Raw genomic sequence first — 20,512 nt, forward strand, 5'->3', positions numbered from 1 at the left:
ATACACACTCACAGAAATGCCCAATAATAGGATATAGGTGACAGCGTGGAGTTATGTGGGAAGATTTGTCTGCGGCATATGCGACACAGAAGGGAATTCCTGCCAACATCAGGGCCCATCTCCGTGCCAAGCAGCAACAAGTGGCAGAATCAATGGTGCACAGTTACTCAGCAGCGTAATTCATTTCGCTGGCTTTGGCTTCTAGCCAGATCCGCCATCTGTCTCTCGCTCTCTCTCTCGCTCGAGTTTGTCCTACATTTCGTAGTGTTACGTGCTTGCCATCCTCATTCTGCGCCAGAGGAACAGCACCAGCTTCACCCACATTCTGGGCATGCAGTTCAGCGGCTTCGGTGGCACTTTGGATAGTGAATGCATTGCCCCTTGGAAGCAAAAGGGTAAGCAGAGGAAGGAAAGGGATGTTCTTGACTCCAATTGCCACTGCCTTATCTTCTCCTTTTTGTCTAGAGCATTGGGATGGATCCGTCTCACATGGTGAACTTTTCTTGCTTCATTAGTGTGTCTCATTGTCTTCATCGGAGGCTGGCATCATACGCCACCGCACAGTTCCTGTAGTGCTTGCTGTTGGATGCCGGCAGAGTGCTGCCACCAAGCTACCTCCGGCACTGGGAGCCGGGGACTGTTTCAGGATCTTATGTGTGCTTGCTGTTTGAAGCTGCAGAAAAGTGAATAATCAATTATGTATTGATTTCTTGTAGGATTTGGTAAATTTCAAAGGCATGACAAAGAGGATGGCTTAAGGAACGCACTGCAGGGACCTCGTGTAAATTAGACAACAACAGCAATGCAGAACAAAACAACACCTCAACGGAACATTTCCCTGGGAGAACCAGCACCAGCGGATGGGAGAAAATCGTGGATTTAATCAAACTGGCAAGCATCAAGGAGCGGACCTGGAAGAAAAACGAATTATAGCTATCTTTTTTTTTAATGGAGTTAATTTGACCGAAGGGATGCAAATGTGCTTTCATGCTATTCGTGGATGGAGAGAAGAGCCTTGCCGCATCGACTTTGGAATCAGCGCAGATGCTTAGCTGTGCAGTTTTTCTTAAAGATCTGCAAACCTCTGGTACATTTTTGTTTACTGGGAAGGTATTTATTTGCAAACAGGACGCAAAAGGGCATGGGATCCACCTGAACATGGTCCTGCAGTATGTATGTTCGGATCCTAATATGCCTCACCTCACTCTCCTTCCTTCCTGCCTCTTTTCAGTCTTTCCTGTGAGCTTGTGATGGGTTGTTATGGAAAAGCAATAAGTCTATGATGCTGAACCATTGAGAATTGCTCTGAACTATTTGCTAATCGTAGTGCTCATGGCGGAGGGTTGTGTCGGAACGCTTCAGCGGCATCCGCTGACAAGAACAGGGAAATGTGTGTGTATTTTACCTTACTTGTCTCTTTCAGCCCCGCCGCAGATCTCAAGGTAACGGGTCCTCCGGTCGATGAGATCTGTAATTGCAAAGCAATGCAGATTTTTCCCAATGCGTGGGGTGCGGGCGACAATGAGCGCAACAAGGTATGATCCCTGTGAGGATGGATGCTAGCTTTTGTACTCTGTAGATATTGTACTGTGAGCTGTTAACTCTTCATCTACACACTCCTACCAAGGTTAGCTGATTTGTCCCTTGTGGAAGCACAATAAAAACCGAATTCCCCATTGGCCCCCCTGTTGCACTGCCTCCTTTAGTCCATAATTTGGTAGATTGTGTTCATTATGCCGTCCATTGCCCTCCTTCTCCTGTCTCCTCACCTCATTCATTTTACACCCGGGCACATCTCCATTCTACGAGCAGCCACAGGAACCAAGCTACATTAAGCTCCTGCACAAAGACGACCTAAGAATAATGAATCCTCATTTGCATGCGCATTTGTATTCAGATGTGCCTGGCTATAAACTTGGCAGATCCTGCGGAATATTAAATAGAAGCTGCCACGCGAAATTGTGTTTCCTGCCTTGGGTGAGTCCTCCGCTTGTGTCACTGATGGCAGGTAAAAGTCTCAAGCCTTCCTGGTTCAAAAGATTGCATTGGACCCATCTCTTTCCCACAGTTTATGGTGTCAGTGGAAAAGGGAAGTGTCACGGTGACAGACCAGTGAGTGAGCCGTTCAGCTGGAGGCGTACATGCGCGTGGCACGTGACCAGAGAACCAGCTCCCATGCCTGGGGACGACGTGAAAGAAATCTGCAAGCAAAACATAGAGGCATGCTCTGATAGAGAACACGTCTATAATGATGTAACATTGGGAGGGGTAAAGGAGTCTGTTTGAGGCACTGCTTCAAAACAGGAAATGCCGTGTTGAGGCTCCAGAGGGCATGCGCACTGCATTCTTGTGCATATCATGTGGTATGGGACCATAACGATATAAATATGAATCGCAGCGTCAGCATACGATTGCATTTAGGCAAAACCATTTCAAAGCCATGACTGCATATAACAGCATCCACTACACTCTGATTACAAATGGCTGGCACAATGAATTGAAGGAATATGCAGCATGCAAGAGTAAAAAGACAATGAGCCAGCTCACGTTGTTCAGCTTACAGGCTCAAGCTTATGTCTTGAATGCGATGTATGACCCTCAAAAGTGTAGCAGTTGTGCAAGACCTTAACGAGTTGCAATATGGATTTGCGGTATGAGGTGGGAATCCTATATGCCTAGGTCAAGCCGTTTCCCAACGTTGTTAATAGAGGTAACGGAAGTAACATCAGATCATGGAAAATGGCTCATTCTAAGACTTGTGTACATCAAATAAATACATGTCTGTAAATCAATTTAGCAAATGTAAGACGTTCAGGTACAATACAAGTTGTCTTCAGGAAGTAAGGATGAAGGTCTTTCATTGGTTTGATGGATTGGAAGAAATGTAGATGTGTGTGTGTGTGTGTGTGTGTGTGTGTTATAAGCACACTTATATCCCCCTCCATATGCCATTATGGTGAGTGAATACATCACTTCACGATGCTCCTTTATTTAATGAAAGATATTGAACTCAAATAGTAGATTTGTGGTGGTCCAGGCCAAATCTTTTTTTTTTACTGGTGTAGAATAAAAAAATAAAAAAGTCACAACATATTCAGAACATACCTCTTCTTTTTCCAACTACACATTATGAGAAAATAAGTTTGGTGGCTGGTTGCTTGGATAAATGCATACTGCGCTATGAATACATGAATACATATTATGCAAAAGAGTACCAAAGCACACATGATTGAGTTTGTCTTAAATTCAGTTGCACGGATACACTTTATGTCAGTGGTCTAATTATCAACCAGCATACCCAGGTCTTGGTGTTTTTCCTTTTATGCAAATTATTCCGTAACAGTTGACTAAACACTGCACCTGACAATCTCTGGATAAGAAGGCCATTGATGAATACAAGGTTTTCCTGATGGCGCTGTGCTTTGCGTTTGTCATTTTTCTGGCATCTCAATGTGAGAAGGAATATCCTAATGAATGCTAATATACAGTTGATTGAATTCCTGCCTATCGTATGCCGCGTTTTGATAAATATGCATCCCCTCATGAATAGCGGAAGCAAGAATGAAAGACGAATTGTTTTTCCTGAGCAAATTAAATTAAACCGCCTGTGGTCCAGCTCATCATGAGAACCAGACTAACTTAAAATGTAAAAATACCCTTAACTAACATATTGATGCATGGCATGCCAGGGAGAAATCTAACCAAACATGTCCATGGCAAAAGTCAAGAGTGTATGGATTCCTCCATGTTTGCAAATGGACTAGACCGTTCAATCCGCAAGAATAGAAAATGAAAAACTTATGGTCACAACAGTAGTGAATGTCTTGGATGTAAGATGCTATTTGCTGTTCCAGAGGACTAACCTAATCCTAGCCCGATGCCTAGACTTACTTCTGTAGATTTAGGAAGTCCTTTCTCGCTAGACACAGCAAACAGCATGTACTCTCTCACTCCTAGCCAGTGGATAGTACGATATACTACTAGGCCTACGGCAAACACACCTTGCTCCACATCTGTCAGAAATGCTAGACTAGGCGCTTGCACAAAACCCAAAAACTCCTTTTGATACAAGACTGTATCAACCAAACCTATGCCAGTCATGTCAGATATCCCTAGCACTTACCCTTGACATTCCCTTCAAAGCGTCCATTCCCACCTCCTCTATGCCCTCCCCTGCATTAGAGATTCTTCATATCAAAGGAGCTCTCATCAATGCTAGATCCTTTATCGCTCACGTGCTAGATATAGCAGATATCATCTCCTCTAATAATCTAGATCTTTTAGCAGTCACAGAAATGTGGTTGCATCCAGCAGCTTGCCCGGCCCTCACACTAACACTCCCTGAAAACTACACAATCATCAGAAACGACAGAACTTCCAGCAGAAGTGGAGGTGTTGCATTCATTGCCAAAAACCAGCTTGGCCTTAGAGAATTCACCAGCCAGTCATTCTCATCAAGGGAACTCCTCTCTGTCAAACTCCCTATCTCAACCTCTCATATTCTACTCATCCATTTTATATACAGACCACCTCGCCCCCTGTCATCCTTTGAGGAAGACATTACACGCCTGCTCTCCCAGAACACTAAACCTAGCTCACAAATCCTGCTCCTGGGTGATTTGAACCTCGGTCTACATGATCCCCAATATGTTCATGCCACAGCTCTAGAACATTCTCTCACAGAACTATGCTTCTCACAGCACATCACTGAACCAACACACAGCAAAGGCAGAACCCTTGATTGGGTAGCGGAGCTAAACTGTAATATAAAAATCCTCTCTAATTCCCTGTGCACATGGTCAGACCACCACATCATATCCTTCGAGATCCATGACATCAGCAGCTCACCTCCTTCTGGTCAACAAGTCCCACCTGCCCTAACCAGAAATAATCACCTGATCACTCTGGAGAATATACTCCGTCTCCTACAACCCATCACTAACCCTCACAAGGACCTCGACAAAGTCCCTGCTAATCTAGTGGACCACTATAACCAGAATTTCCGCCAAGCTTTAGACCACATAGCGCTGTTCAAACTGAGAAAATCTAAGCCTCCAGCACACCTTAACAAATGGTTCTCACTAGATTTGAAAGCCCTTCGTAAAGCCAAAAGATGTTCATAAGCTATCTGGAAAAAGAACCCCGCTATCCAGATCAAGGCTAATTTCAAAAACACCTCCAGCACTTACAAAACGGCTATCCTACAAACCAAAAGTGACATTTTTAACAATAGAATCCTCAACACCAAATCTAGTACTTAAGCGCTCTTCTCCATCCTCAAAGAGTTGGAGTCTCCTATTTCCACTCCTGACTCCTGCATTAAAGACACCCTATGGTGTGCCAACATACAAAAGGCACTTCTCAACAAGATCGCACTATTACAAACTAAAATTGAAGCCAAAAAACTCAGCCTCACACCAAGCATCAAATCAGTGAACCCCATTCTACTTTTGCCATCTCCAGCTGCCTTTTTTTCGAATTCTCACCAATTACCACCAAAGAGGTAGAAGCTATAATTGCTAGACTCAAACCCTCCAAATGCCAGGGAGACATCTGCCCTGCCACGATCATAAAAGAAGGTGCAAAGTTTTGATTTGCCCCCTTTATCACATCTCTTATCAATTCCTCTTTCACCTCCTTCTCTGTCCCAAAAAATCTTAAAGATGCCTGGGTCCTGCCTCTCATCAAAAATACTCATCTAGACCCCAGCATTCCAACCAACTATAGACCAATAACTACCATCCCCTTTCTCTTAAAGATACTGGATAAAGCAGCTTATATCAATTAAGCTTCCTTTCATCTACGTGCAAGCGCCGCGATGCCTGTTGGCTGTAAGTGGGCGCTACAAATACAAATAAATAAATATCCAAATACAGAACCACCTCAAAACCAACAACCTGCTTGGCCTGCAGCAATCTGGATTTAGACCAAAACATGGTACTAAGACAGCCCTCCTGGACTTAAAAATCCAAATGGATGATGCCAAATATAATGGAAATCCCACCTTACTTCTTTTACTCGACCACTCGGCAGCGTTCGACTTAGTCGATCACAACATCCTTACCAACCACCTCACCACAGCAGCCTCTTTCTCACATAAAGCCGCTGCCTCGGTCCAATCCTTCCTCTCTGACAGAACAATGAGGGTCTTCTCTCCTTCAGCCTCTGCAGAACCCTCACTAATCACATGTGGATTCTCGCATGGCTCTCCTGTGTCTCACCAACCCTATATAACATATTCCCAAAGCTTCTGTTTGACCATTTAGATGGCATGGGTGTCCTTTACACAAACTACGCGGATGATCCGCAAATTCTCATCACCCTATCAGGCTCATACGATAAAGATTCCACACGCCTACATGAAAATGACCTCAAATTCCAAACCTGGATGGCCAAGCATGGTCTTTGCCTCAACGACGACAAGACCGCGCTACTGCTCATAGGCTCTAGGCACCGCCTTAACAAGCTAGATCCACAATACAACACTTTCTATATTGATGGGAACAACATCAAAGTGTCACAGAATGCCAAAACACTTGGAGTTTACTTAGATTCCACCTTAGCTCTGTCTAAACAAGCCAACGCTACAGCATCAGGGACAGCTTATACTTCCAAATTAATAAACTCATGCGGACCCTTCCTGTCCTCAACCAGCTGCATCACGCTTGCAAGAACTCTCATACTCTCAAAATTGGACTATTACAACACTATGGGCCTCATTACGACACTGGCGCTAAGGTACCGGTACCGGTAATCCCTTAGCGCCTGATTACGAGGTCCCTTTGCGGGTTCCCACCTTAACGGCTGGTTTTACCAGGCGGTAAGGAATGGACCCGCGAAGGGACCTTGGTGCTCATTACGGTACCGCAATTTGCAGTACCGTAATTACCGCCTTCCCCATTCCCATTATGCCCTATGGGGCAAAAATGGGAATGGGAAAGGGCCATGGTGAAATGGGGAAGTACCGCCCCGCCAACCTTGGAATGGGGTGGTACTTCCCCATTGCACCATGGCGGACTCGTTACAATACCGGCAGCAACCATGGTGCTAATAGCGCCATGGTTTAGCGCCTGTGTTGTAATGAGGGCCTATGTATATAGACACCAGTAAACAAAATCACAATAAGCTACAAGTGTTGTAAAACATCAGCTCTTAACATTCCTCTCTCCAACCACATCTCTCAAATGAGACGCAATATGAACAGGCTCCCAATACAAGATAGGATCACGTTCCGAACCTTAATGATCTTGCCTATCAAAATCTGCCCCCAAATACTTGAACAATAAATTCTCCAGAAAAGAATCCTCCAGACCCACCAGAGCTAGCTACCTACATTGCCTTAATATCCCAAAATGTAATCTGCAGAAGGCCGGAGGATCTATCTTTCCAGTGTTGGCAGCTAAAACCTGGAACTCTCTGCGACCTGCAGTCGAACCACCCTTCCCATCATTCAGAAACAAGGTAAAATCGTGGCTCTTCTCCCAACTGAACTAAGGATGAACTGCTGCTCCCGACGCCTCACCAGAATGCGCACCATGCATCTACGTCTTGCACCTACTTACGACTTGAGTCTAGATGTGGAATACTAGATGCCTCCCTCCCCACTTCTGACTTGTAAAAACACTCTATATAATCCGTATAGTTCTTCTTAATTCACTTTATTTAACCTGGAACACTGTGCCTCTGCCTTCTTCGTACTCTATTGTATCCTACTTTCACTGCTTGATGCATGCTATATTCTCACATATAATCTCAAATGTACGGGATTACTGCTTGTTCATGTAAAGAACTGTACCCTTTTGTAAAAAATGTCGTATATTATAAGCAAAAGCGCCTACGTACCCTTGGGTTTGGTGTGCTATATGAACAAATAAACTAAACTAAACTAAACTATCCATGAGTAGAAGCAAGCGTGCATAAGTGGGGAGAAGATCACATGTTGGGCTCATTGGAGTTAGTTGCTCCAGCACTGCCTCCATTATACTCGAGAGGGCCGCCCCTTTCTTTCACTTGTAAAGCTTCCTTCTGCCAATGCAGCACTGTGGCCATACTGTTACTGGCAGAGCATGACATTTCTGCGTGCATACCGGAATCCTTGCTGCAGCAGCAAGATTTGGACATTGAAAGTACAGCTACAGCATGCCTTTATAGTAACCGTGTTTGAGAGCACGTATCACGTGTGTGTGTTAAGGGATTTGCAAAGCACGACATGCCACCTTTCTGCAGATTTTAGTGGCTCTTTACTCAATGAAGGGCCTGGGAAACACAGATGTTTATGGAAACATTAATATTTGGAAGTGTAGCCAAGAGCATACGGTTACAAGGCACCCACAATTCGTTTGTGAAATTGACACGACCTGCTAAGACTGAGCAATCTGTTTGATACACAACAATGTGGGGTTTGCAATAACCTATCTCCGTCTGAGAAGGTGTGCTTTCGGAGTAGGCAAAGCCCCCTGGACACTCAAGGACATTTGAAACACTTCTGAACCCTACTGACAGGTCATACACTTTAACATTTCTTACCAAAACGGCATTTTCATTTGTTTTGCCAAATATTTCTTCGTAATAAATATTAACGTTTGGATATTTTGCTTACTTCACCTTATTTTCAATAGAAGTTGTTTTTTACCTCTTCGTTAACCCGACCCTCTGTAGTTCATTGGAGGAATCAGTGAATTACACATCGAAGAACGCTGCAATGGCTCTGAAAGTGTAACCACCAACGTAGCTGTGTTTGATACTTCTACCCCAATACACAAAGCATGGGCCATCACGCATAGCAATGGGCCTGTGTTAGGTCTAAGTGATAGGAAATGGTATGTGTTTTTTAGTTCAGGTTCACAGTGGTTAATTCAGACAGATACACGTGTGGTGTCTGTCTATGTAAGGCTCAGCCTACTCCATTACCCATTATTGTTAGCGTGGTCGCTGCACTTTCAGCGAATTCTCTGGACTGGAATGTGCAAGAGAAGAGCATGCCAAAATTGCTGGGAAAATATGATGTGGTGCATTTTGTAAAAGTGTGGCATGTGCAGACAGAGCTCCTCTATTCCTATTGCATTCCTGTGAGGTATAACCTATAAATACAAGAGCACATCTATCGACTGAGCAGCCTCACACTCCTTGGGCGCAGCTTTGTAGAAAACAACCCTACTGCACCATGGCGGAGGGGCAGTGCGCAGGGCTGGACGGGCCTATAGGGAACTCTGGTGATTTCCCAGTAGGCCTCTGCACCCTGGGCCTCTTTTGTATGGTATTTCCACATTTTCGCAGAGGACAAGAGTTGAGCTTGCTGAAAAGATGTGATATGGGGCCCCTTAGAAAATTATTTCTGGGGCCTCTTTTGGTTCACAGTCCACCCCAGGCAGTGTGTCCTGCCTACTGCCAGGATATGCTGGGGGTTCCCGCAGACTTTCAAGCAGGTCCTGCCCCCAGACTGGAAGGGTCCATCCCTGATAAGTCAGGTTTTAGGAGTGTAGAACAGCTTTACTCCTGAGTGCCATCTTGATTACTCTAGCCAAGTATGGGAGGAATCTGGGTGTGCGAGCAATGCTAAGGATCTTCAAATAAACGAACTCCAATGGATCAGAGAATTTGGTACTGAGAAGTGTCCACAATCATCTCGCGGCTGAGCTGACATTCTATGTAACATTTCCTGGTGAGTCGGTCAGGAACATTGGTGGCCATTTTGAACCAATGTTCAGTTATATCCTTGAAGTCCCTATTTCCAGCTATGCAAAGGTGTCCATCATATTAAAAAAGGTGTTTGTTTCACGAACAATAAAAGGTATAATATAGCCAAAATATCTATTCAATTTGTGGACTTTGAAACTTATATGAAGCATGAGATGTTGGTTTCTGAATGCACATGGCATGTTAGGTCATGCCCTAAACTGGATGCAAATGTTTAAAGCAAATAAAAGAAAAGTTTAGTAAGTTATTTTTACACCAATATTAACACCCCTTAAGATGGACTTTGGTCATCTAACACCAGAATCCATTTGAAGAGACATCATCAGGGTTGAATGGTGCACAATTACACACCTGCAGTGGTGTTCATTTTACATAGAGCTGATCACATCCGTCTCACTTTGAATGGGCCTGATGTTTCTAGGTTGGCCAGAAAATGGAGTCCGCCATTCCCTCGCATAGGCACAAATATAACTTACCATCACCCATCGGGCCACACAAATAAACATGCGCAAAAACACGATTCTCTCTACCCCCTGAGGTTTCAAAATTGAGGACATGTGAGTGCACTCTGATTTCAAAGGCCAGCTGGAAAGCAGAGAGTTAAACATTATAAATGATATGGCACATAAACATAACCTTACATGCACCTTCACCTGCGCTCAGCATAACTAGCGCATTACACCATGCCACAATGCATTTACTCAATGCTCCTGTTTGAAAGGTAAAGAAGGAAAGTCTCCAGCACCTGTCCACCTCAATGAAGTGTGCAACGTTATAGTCACGCCAGAGTACTTTTCAGAGGCATGTCATTTGCAAACTGCCCTGCACATTGGCTGCTGTATCGTCAGAGGAAAGGAGAGTTGTCTGCCACACTATCAAGTTGTTCCAGGGACCCTGAGGACTTTGAAGGGTTTTTGGAGGTATCCACAGGCGTAAAAGAATGTTCTCACTGGGTGTACCCACCTCATGTCCCTTTGAAAGCTGGGTTTACAATGCAAATGTACAAATGCTGGCCATGCAGCTGTCCCTTGCACACACACCCACATACATGTCATCTGTGTGGTCGCCCACCTTAACACGCTTTTTTGGGTTGTACAATCCCTCAAAGAAGCTCCTGCAAAAGGGATGTGGCTTAGAAGGTATCTGGGACTATTCTTGCCCTCTACAGAGAACCACAAGTGAGGAATTTAAAAATACACTGATGTTTTTCAATGACAGTTGCCTAATTTCACAATAACCTAAGTGTGATGGTAAAGTGTCTGAACTATCATTAGCACCCTGTTCGCGGGAGCCAGCCAATCAGGTGGCTTGGATTGTGAGATGAAACTGTTGATCTCAACCTGCGTTCCATGCTGCCTGATGAGCAGTTCCGGCCGCCACCATCTTCCCCCACCCACTGTCCCCGTTTTCCATTTTTTTCTCCATTCCCCCCCACAAATGACCTCAGTTCAGCTGCAGCACTCGCCACAGCCGCTCGTGGCTCCTGGAGGCTGCCATGGAAAGGGAAGACGGCTCCGTGCGCAGCTCTGCCTTCCCTTTCCATGGTGGCCATCTTGGAATAGTATATTTTGTCCCGCGATCGGGAAGCCGCAATGCATCCCGTTTGTGGCAGGAAAATACTTTAAATTAGCACTGTCCCAGCATTTGGTATGGGTGCTAATGACCTTCACCCCCGGTTCCAAGGGCTGCAATGGGGGGTGATGGTGTGGAGCCCTTGTTACCCTATTTCCATCCCTTGCAATGGTTTGTTAATGCCACAGATTAATGTTTTTTTATAGCACATGTCTGCCATTATTCGTGGCCTTGCTGAACTTTACTCTGTAAAGTGGGGTTCGTTAGTGGAACAGTGGGAAAGGCAAATGCAAAACCTGTGGTGTTGATGGGTGGAGGTCATAAGTACCTGTTTCCTGAGTGCCAATGGCTTTTCTATGGGTTGGTGTTGGAGAGTGAAGCAGGACTAAAGAGGAGAGCTTAGTCGTAATTCGGTTTGTGTTGATGTGCTAATGACTAGGTGGTTTGCCATTTGCAAGATGGTTTGTGTGTGTAGTGTCTGGTGGTAGGAGATCTTAGAGAGGAATTGGTTAGACAGGGGAAGGTGGGAGTAGGCTTTTTGGGGCAAAACAACCTTGAACCCGGCATTCCTTGGAGTTGTAAATGTAAGAGCTGTACATAATATTATATGCCTAGTAGACCACACTGACGAATACCCACTAAAATATGTATGTTAGCAAATCCTGAGACAAAGAATATATGCAGCACCCGTGCCAAAATCTTGAAATATACATTTGGTGTTAGAATTATACATGAAATGTATGTATCTTTAATGACAAAAACTACTAGGAATGCTAATTTTTCAAAGTTAATGCTTGTGCTACATAATAAATACCACTGTTCCCAGATAATATCTGATAATTGTAAATAATGTGTCCGTGGAATATCTTCTAATTGTCATCCACGGTTACTCCTGCTAATACAGAATCTGGGTTTCCCAGCAAGCTGGCGGGTTCAAATGGTGTATTGTCCACCAAAGCTTATGGAATAGTTTTACCATCCAACGCCCGTTTCATTTCTGGCCATTTTAGGACATGCATTACAGATGGACACAGTCCAGTATAGAGATACAGCCATTTAAGAAATTCCAAGCATAACGTTGCATTGATCCTTGGGCGAATGATGTGGTAAAAGCCTGCTATATGCACAGCTGCTAATCAGAGTTTAGCTTGTCCATTTGAGCCCAACAGAAGACTTTTCTTTCAAACTTGCATTGACATTTCCCCAATTTAAAACAGAAAACGATCTCAGTCCAGGATACCTTTTCACCGAAACAGGTAATTTCTTTAACTGAAGGCAGCAAATGAACGTCCATTCACTGAAACAGAGGCCCACTCCAGAGCTTGTAAATAATTATGACTCCTGTATTGTTTCAACCTATGTATGCCAGATGTTTATGCAATAATGCCTTTGTTGTATCACTGTCAATTCACATGTTTGTATTTGTATACTCCAAATCAATGCCACAATGAATGTCTGTAACTACGCTGTGATACCTCAGGGTCTGGGCGTTTAACAAATGTAATAAATAAATAAATAAATAAATGCTGAGTGAAAGTTTGATTGGGGAAGTTAGGAACAAAGGGATGTAAATAAAGAGGGGTATTTTAAGTACATGGATCTGAAGGGAATAAGAAGAACATTGAGTTGCAGGGAATACCGATCATGTCTTAGTTGTGGTCAAACAGTTTCTTCAGAAAAGGAGGCAGCACGACCGATAATTAGGATTGATAGTGCATTATTTCCATGACTGGATCAATCTCTAATAATACATCAAAATGTATGACCAACATAAGTCCCCCTTTATGTTGTGGTGCCGTTGGAGGTGTCCCTATTTGTACTTGGGAAGACTCAGGGTTCTCTGACTTAAAGAATGCTGAGACAATCTGGCTAGCAAGTGTGGTGACTTCTGCTAAGAGAATGATAGTGAGAATTGACCATTTGGAGTCCTGGGGTGTGTAAGTGATGGATGGATGTGTTCGGCGACATAGTTCTTCTCTTAGATGAACCCTGATTGGAAAGTACTGGATCGTGACCCAGGTTTCCTTCCACTTCTTGTCATTAACCAACTCTACATGGAGAAAGTGAGCTACCTTTGTTGCTTGTCTCTCCCATTGATTGGCATAGGCTTCTCTTACCCCCTCTCATGCCCCCATCATTCCACACTGCTTTGCCCTGTCATGCTTTTTTACTAGCTCCTTGAGCCACGCCCCTCTATGTGCAATGCATTAACATAAGTTACAGAATTGGAAGGTGCTGTATATCCTGACACCTTTGAATCAGTCTTTCGAGTTCGTACTTGACAAAAGGTTATATATAATCTGTTTGGAGTTCACTTGTTCTTCTGTTCTGTTCTTCTGATTCATATATTTTATTGTCATTTGTGTTCTTGTGTGTGTTTATTGTTCTGTTTAAAATCTCTAATTAAACCTTTGTTGAAAAAGAATAAATGATTAAAGTTAATTCTGACACTTGCCCTGAGCTGCTGCCCCACCATACATTTTGCAGGGGGAATTTCAATGTGTATGGTCCACAAATTTGATGTGCTAACTTCACATTTCTCGAATTGGTACGATTAAAAGAAAGGGACGGTTCTGTTCTAAAGCTGTGGTCAGAAGAATTGTACATATCAGGCTTGGCAGGTCGCCCCCACCACACAAACTTCTCAACACATTGTGCTGAGACGGGACCCCTCCCATGGTTTGGACATCATGTTAAGTTATTGGATCAGCAACTTCAGCACATAGAGAGACTTCACTCTAACCTGTAAGATAAGAAAGGATTATCTTGCCATTTCCTTTGGTGTATTATGCTTCACAACACCCATTTCAGAAATTCAGTCCCCGTCGAAAATTTCTTCAAGCTTTTAACTAAACTTAAATCACGAAAGGCTTTGGGTCTGGCCTCAACATTTTCCTGACTATTCTGCGCGGTGTTCAGTATTTATAACGAACGTTTTATGTAGAATGCACATATAACGAAAATCTTATAATGAAAAACATAATGAAAATGTATGTGGGGGTGGGGTAAAGGGTCAGTCTTGTGGGGAAACGGTTGGGTGGGTGTTTAGGGGTGGGAAACGGGAGTTTGGGGGGACCCCCCAAAAAAAGGAAATAAAAAAATGTGTTATGTTTTGTCATTATAACATTTTTGTTACATGTGCATTTGTTATACAATGTGTCATTATGAAGACATGTGACCATGCTGCTGTAAACTGGTATCTTTTCCACAGCTCAACTCCAGTCTATTTAGCAGGATATTGAGGTTCAGTATGCTCATACAGCTTCTTACCCCATGGCAAGACCAGAGCGGTGGTCATTTTTATCCTTTACCTTTCCACAGCCAAGAGCTGCATACTGCAGAAGAAGATGGATGGAGATGTAGAAATCCTGTCTCAACAGTTTCACGCCGGAAGTGACACATGAACTCAGACATGTGTATACAATTTCTGGGTCTTCACTAGACCTCTGCCTCTCAAAGGTAATGATCTGGTTAACAAACATGTTCTTACATCCCTTTGATTGACCTGGTAAACATCGCTTTGATGGGATCATCCCAGTGGATCTTAAGGAATCTATGCTCATTTGCTGTTAAAGATGCCTTCTCTTGAACCAAATGACTCGGTTATTTTTTCTTTTTTATTTCACCTTTGTTGCTTGGATACTGGAGCCAGTGTTGCTATCTCAATTTTAATCTTACATTAAGTCAGATAACATCTCGTTTGCTGTGCAGTCCGTCTTTAAATTGGGTGGAGGGACAAGACATTGATCGGTTCTGCTGGATAGCCTTGATCTTGCCTGATTTATTGGCAGCATGCAATCCGGTCACTCTCGAGATTTTAGTGTACTGCCCCATGAAGAGTGGACTGAGTGGCACAGCTTGAAATGGTGCAGTTCCTTTCTCTTTGACAGGTTGTCAGCCATCTGTGTGGCTTCATTTTAGTCTACAGTTTCCACTGCTCCCTGTGGGCTAAGCAATACTGTCCCTATTGATTGTTTAATTTTTACCTCAGCCCTTTAATCTCCATCATGGACTTGTGCAGAGTCTATGCTTAAGACTCACAGCTCCCTATCACTTTGTTTTTCAACTCAGACATGCAATTCAGAGATTTTCTAATATGTATCGCAAACAATCAGTGATTGGATGCCTGAGAGTAATCTGTAAAACAGACCTCAAAGTTTTGAAATGATTCTTTGTGATAATCCATATTTGGATATTGCCCCAGATTAGCAAACGCAGTAATGAACTTGGCTTCACCTTAGAAAATGAACATTAACATTCATTTCATCCCTTCTCTCTGAAGTCTCTCTTCCCCAGGCTGGGCTTTAGCAAATAGCTTACTTATGTACCCACATTCACCGATTCTAGGCAAATGGGACCTCCATTGGTACCCCAAAATAGATAGTGCATAATGTATTTGTTTCCACTTTGCTCCTGGATCTCTTGCAGATTGCATCCTATATTGTCTGCGGGCACAGAGGTGTGTCAAGTTTGAGTTGCTATGGAAAGGCTTGTCTTTACATCCACACTGCACGGGCGAAGGCGAGTTATGTGGTGGGCAGTCTTCCTCCTGCAAACCTCGGTTATATCTCTGTCTTGTCCTTGGCTAAGTCTTTGAGACAGAAACTAAAAACGTATTTTTTCCAAACCTGGCTTTTGTAGTGAGCAGTGGCAGGACAAGCATCGAGTGTTCAATGGATTCTACACTAAGCACAACCAAACCAGTGTATTTTTCGGTCCACTCTCATGTAAACAGATGAATGCAACTCTCATTGCAAACAGGCAATTTGGGGGAATATTAAAAAAATAATTCATAAAAAGAACATAAATAAAGTTGTTTGGGTTCCACATTAAGGGACCATGAACACGAGCATCAGGCTGTGCACAATTAGTAACTGTATATTATACTGAACGGGTGCAAAATAATGTTTTCAAGACAAATGAACAATTTGATAACATTTTATGTTTGGGAAGGCAACCTCACTGTTATAAAGGTAGCCAATGGGTCATTAAAATATTGATTTGGTGCACATCAGTTATTGAAGAACAAAAAAAAACGATTTTTAAATGAATTGTAATTTCATTCCTTACACTATCAATATTTGGTATGCAGTAATAAAATTGCGGCAAAAATGTTGCCTTTACAAAAAATTGCGGCAAAAATTCTGTGGTTTGACCTGGTAAAGGTGTACCCCATTATACCATTTAAGGGGAGTGGGGGTTGCAGGGGGGTCCCCTGCCCCCTTTAAATGGTATAATGGGTCTGGGAGTTGCAGGGGTGTCCCCTGCATTCTTTACATGAATGGCGGTGGCAAAAACACAGCCTTTTTGCCGCTATTTTTTGTGTAAACTGTCATTTTTTCCGCGATTTTAACACATGGAACCCAATATTTCTGCACAGATTGAAAAAGAAATGAGCATAATAGGAACTTGACTTAGCTCGGAGCAGGTTAAGATGTTTATAAATCCTACAAAGTACCCAAAAACACTCCAGGCCAGTTGAATGTACCACTGTGAACCATTTTCAGAAACCAACCCCAAAAACGCCTCTTTTAATAAATAAATTATATTGAAAAATGCCAAAGAAACAGATATTTGTCAAGCCCTTCACCCACACCATGCCCCTAAATCTGTGCAACTGTGTGCAAGGCATGTCAGATTACTTGCACGAGGACAATAAAATAAACACACATGTACAGCGACCTGAAAAAGCCACATAGACAAGATTGAAAAAACATTGCCTTGAAATACAGAGCCATCAAAAATCAACGGAATCGAAACCAAAAAATAAAGCAGAAAGAATAAAACAGCTGGAAATAAACCAAGCGCATGAGCGGAGACACATCTTACAATGGTTCTAAGGGATAACACCTCCCTAAAGGCACTCTCCGGATAAGGTCGGCCTGTTGTCGCTGTCATTGAAAACACTGAATCTTCATATGCAGCATCATGTTCCCAAAAACACTGGTCCTTTAATCTTGTTTGACTATTTCATCACATCTGTGTGTTTTTAATTCTCTCCCCGCTTTCTCATTCCATGTCGAAGACACTAGTCCTTCCCTCATCCTCCATGCCATCCTGTGTCCTTCCCCTAGCTCACGCGCAGGCTCCTTCACCCATCTGCCTACTTATGGACTCACTTGCGGCCATCATGCTCCCCTGCATTGCCTCGCTTCCTGGTTGCACTTGCCCCAAAACGTTCCCTTTTCACTGTGCAGGCCCTATGCCCCATTTTCCCCTCTCATCCTCACCTACCTGCCCATTCTTTTGTGTTGCTCGTATGCCCATTACACCCCATATGCTGTAATCTCCTTGTCTGCAGAAGTGACACACTTGGGCAACCCGCCCACCCCCCGCAACGTGGTTGCTGCTGACCATTCTGGTGATGTTTCAACATGCTGTTGGCAATTTTTTTTGCCCTGGTAAATGATATCTGTGGAAGCATTTTCTCCTTAAGCGATTAATCAGAATCTGTTTTCAACAGATCAGTGTTTGGGGGAAGTCTTTTCGCATGTGCCCCTTCCAATTGTATGCCATCGTTTGTATATATAATGTTTGTTGGGATTTTGCTAGTTACAATTAAGACATGGGCAATTACAGAGCCGAATATATACACTGTTGAACTGTTGCAGCATGTTTTTTTTTAATGCAATCTACATTGAAACACTAAAGGTTAGAAAGAGCTACTAAAAGTGTTATAAGATGCAGAGTGAAGACTGATAGATTCAAACATGGCTCAATACCTCAGATCAAATCTAGCACGGATAGTCTTGGTCATCGTCTTCATACAGTGAGAAACCCATGTGACTCAAACGTACGAATCCAGGGCGTGCCACAGAATTTCCAATAAGGTAGATTTGTTGTGATGGTTATGATAAGAACCACTTTCCATCTCATCCAGATTGCGGATTTGACCTAGCCAGTCTTCAACAGGGAGGAAACAGTTTGTTTTCCACAAGCGCAAACCATTTTTTCAGTGATCACACAGCGGTCAGTCAAGCTCTCTCTGGTGTCCCCAGACCCTTGAAATCTGAGGTGTTGTTCTATAAGATTGTGAGCATGATGATCTCTTTTCCAGACCAAGTGTGAAGAAAACGTGATGGGCCTGATTTACAAAAGCCTTTTTCAATGGGAAAACCCTTTTGAAAAACGCTTTGTGAATCAGGCCCTACCCTACTACTACTACTAATAATAAAAAGTGGCACAGCGAGTAGAGCGCTCGCTTTGACATCCGCGCAGAGCCTGCTAACGCAGGTTCGAATCCCGGCGTGGCCAAACTCAGCCTTTCATCCTTCCGAGGTCGATAAATGAGCACCACACACCGCTCAGATACCCGAGGGTTCGTAGTGCTATATAAGTGCCAAATTATTATTATTAATAAAAGTAATGAGAACGCAGCACGCCAGATTTTTACCCTGTTTTGACAGGTACTTCATTCATTGACCTCCGTAGGATGAAAGTCTAATTTGGCCTTCCTAGCCTGTTTTCTAGACCTCCCTGATTGAACAGGATGATTTTTATCAAATTATGATGGTTTTTAAATAATTCTGCGATGTTAAATAAATAACTGCTTGAGTGCTGATTAATTTGTGATTAAACTCACAGAGTAAAATGTATTAGGTACAATAAAATCCTTAATACGCCTTTGTAAATTGCATCCTCTGGATTTTCTTCTGAGATATACTATTACGTTAATACCCCGATCTAGAGAGTGGGGTCTCCTGTGCCTTTCAGAGACAGTTCTAGACCTCCCCACCATGTTGATAGATGTGGACACGCCACAATCATGAGGAACAAGTTTTCCCCCGTTTGCTCCACCTTCAACACTCATCGTTTAGCCCAATGTGAAGCTCAAACATCCTGTCCAGACAGATCAATTCAGCCCTTGGCTGTGCAGGTTATTTTATACTTTTTTGACTATGCACATACCCCTATTCGGGGTACTATCACTATTGGTTATTTCTTTTTTCATTTATTGCACTTTGGGTGTCTTCAGTGGACTTTATACTGGTGGTGGTAGATCATGGCAGAAATAGATACCATTTCCTTTACGGAAGCCCAAATCTCGGAACTTATAGAAGGCCCTTCCTTTTTTGAAAACTTACAGCTACCAACACAAAATCAAGGCTCATCGGGTCAGGCTCTCCTTAGACTAAAAAAGAAACAGTTCCGCACATAAATGCATGGCCACATATTAAAGGAATATTTAAGATCCAGTATTATTCTGCAAGGATTGCAAGTAAAAATTACCCCGTGTCTCTTTCTAGATGATAAGGACTACAAGGTGGCATTCAGTCAGGTGGCCACAAAATGCAGCCGTGATTTATTAGTCCTAACTATCACGACTGCCCAAAGAGTCAGTTCCACGATCCTTGAAACGCTATCTGAACAAGAAAAAGCTTTTTTGACAAACACCTTGATCACAGAGGCCAAACAAAAACTGGAACAAATTAATAAATCCTTTAAAGATTTTAAGACTTCAACAATTGAAAAAAAGACTACGAAATTAAAGAAAGATATTTCCCTCTTTAAGAAAGAACAGGTCTACCCATATTTGGCGGATGATTCTAATCCCCAAATGGCTTGGAAGAATAATGCTGGCTGGAACACAGGTGGACCAAATGTTAATTACCCCAACAAAAAAAGATGGGTGACTTTTTCAGACATCTCGTCTAGTAATTCTGGCAATGATGATTCTAACAACCAATCCTTGAGTGACAACCCTTTTCGAGGAAGGGGCGGCCGAAGAGGCCGCAGAAATGCTCCCCAAGGGCGAATGACTCACAACATGCCCCCCCAGAATCCTTCGGGACAGGGCATGATGCACCGCAATTTCCACACTCGCAACCGTGCCTACAGGTGGTGAATGAACAATCTAGCATCCCTAACCAGACACTACCTATCTTCAATCTTTCTCCGCGTATTCTTACACCAGCGGAAATCTCCATCTTAGAGCGTGGTCTATCATTTGTTCCTTCCCAGAACCCCAGCGCGATGTCAATAATAAATGAAATCAAAGGCTTCTTAAGAAAATTGAGACTACGTTTCTATTTTCTGAACAATGTGATACCCAGTCAATCCAACATTTCGGGGTTGTCTAGACCATCTACGTTCACTCCCAATTTGAATGACTTGACCTCAGAGGTCATCATTTACGAAAAATTGGTCCTGAAAGAAATTGAACAAGCAATTTGTTATCCAAGAACACAATCAGGACCCAATTTAAAACAACAGGAGTTCCAGGCAATACGGACACTAGCTAGTG

At 43.1% G+C, this 20,512-nt stretch overlaps 1 long non-coding RNA gene across 1 annotated transcript; it reads left to right on the forward strand.

The window, feature by feature from the left end:
* The first annotated feature begins 263 nt into the window (after positions 1-263).
* Positions 264-2,801, forward strand: LOC138497636 (uncharacterized). The gene is made up of 2 exons (XR_011278623.1): positions 264-395; positions 717-2,801. It is a non-coding gene; the product is annotated as an uncharacterized lncRNA (long non-coding RNA).
* Positions 2,802-20,512: the final 17,711 nt, after the last annotated feature.

Source organism: Ambystoma mexicanum, chromosome 5q (genome assembly GCF_040938575.1).
Source record: "Ambystoma mexicanum isolate Mex_15411 chromosome 5q, UKY_AmexF1_1, whole genome shotgun sequence".
Taxonomy (NCBI): Eukaryota; Metazoa; Chordata; class Amphibia; order Caudata; family Ambystomatidae; genus Ambystoma; species Ambystoma mexicanum.